The sequence below is a fragment of the Vigna radiata genome, chromosome 5 (genome assembly GCF_000741045.1).
Source record: "Vigna radiata var. radiata cultivar VC1973A chromosome 5, Vradiata_ver6, whole genome shotgun sequence".
NCBI classification, from domain to species: Eukaryota; Viridiplantae; Streptophyta; class Magnoliopsida; order Fabales; family Fabaceae; genus Vigna; species Vigna radiata.
In genome coordinates, this window is record NC_028355.1 from 33,887,914 (window position 1) to 33,889,272 (window position 1,359).

Genomic DNA, 1,359 nt, shown 5'->3' on the forward strand with positions numbered 1-1,359 from the left:
AAATTCTAAATTTGAAGAAATTATTACTTTTAATTTTAAATGATAAAAAAATTTCATATTTCACAAAATATTATTTTCATAATGTAGATATTATTTTCTTACATCATTAAAGAATGACAATGTTACCCTATAAAATGATATCATTATAATATAAATTGATTATTGTAAGAAGCTAAGAATATGTATAATATATGTATAAATATTAAAAGAAGTTGGGGCAAAACTGAATTAAAATAAAAGGGATGGGTCATTTCACTAAAAAGAACCAGTTTAATTTTGCTGCTGGACCTTCTGATAAGCATAAGTCATTCTCTCAAGAACGTTTCTCTCTCTAGACCTCACACCCTCCATTTTTCGTCTGCCTCCTCTCTACCTTTTCTTTCAACTGAACCGTTAGAATTTCAGTCCGTAGGCGCCTAAACGATCCTGACGCCGAGAGCTTCAATTGCCACCGATCAATTTCAGGATTCCTTGCTCTAAGTTGCTCTTCACTGTTCCTTGCTATTTTTGAACCCTAGACCATGCAATTTGTTGTTGCATGTGTCTTCTATTTTTTTTTCCAATCCCTGTCCAATTGTAACTCTAAGAGTTGTTCTTTATCACCACATTACGGGTTGTAGGGTGCTGTCTAGATTATTCGCGTGTGAGATACTATAGCTGTGGGTCTTTGAGCTGAGTAAAGAAATTTCAAGGTAAGGGGAGTTAAATTATATAAATGTATGATTTTCTGAGTTTATTCTCGGATTGATGAGAAAATGCACTGAAATTGTCTATGTAGTGAGTTAATATGTTTGGGTGTTCTATGCATGCTACATCTTGACTGTGAAATGTTGTTTGAGGTCGAGATAAAACGGTACTATGTAATTGGATGCAATGTATTATGAACTGCTCTATAATTGATTCACTGTGGTTGAACTTGCTTTGTGCTCTATGCATGTTAAATTTACGTGTGACACTGTGTTTGAGATTGGGTATCCCTATTCCATGTTCCTGGCCTTTATATTGTTCTGGATGATTTTAAATTGTTTGAATGGATGAGTATTGCATCTGGATATACTGAAGTGTATTCTGAGTTGCTGGAAATTACATTGATATTGTTAAATTGATGAGGGGGACTTGGGCTGTGTAGTAATTAGGTCTGTGAGTGGAAGTAAGACATTGGTTAAGGGTAAATGGAATCTAGGACACAGTAAAGGAATTAGAACACCTAAACGAGCCAAACTGAGAGTGTTAGGAAAACCTTCTCTGTTGGTAGGATAAAGGGAACAAATTAAAATGAACAAAATTAGTTTAAATGGACATGTATATATAATTTAGTTAATGTACGTAACATATATATTTTAGTTAATGTACGTAACA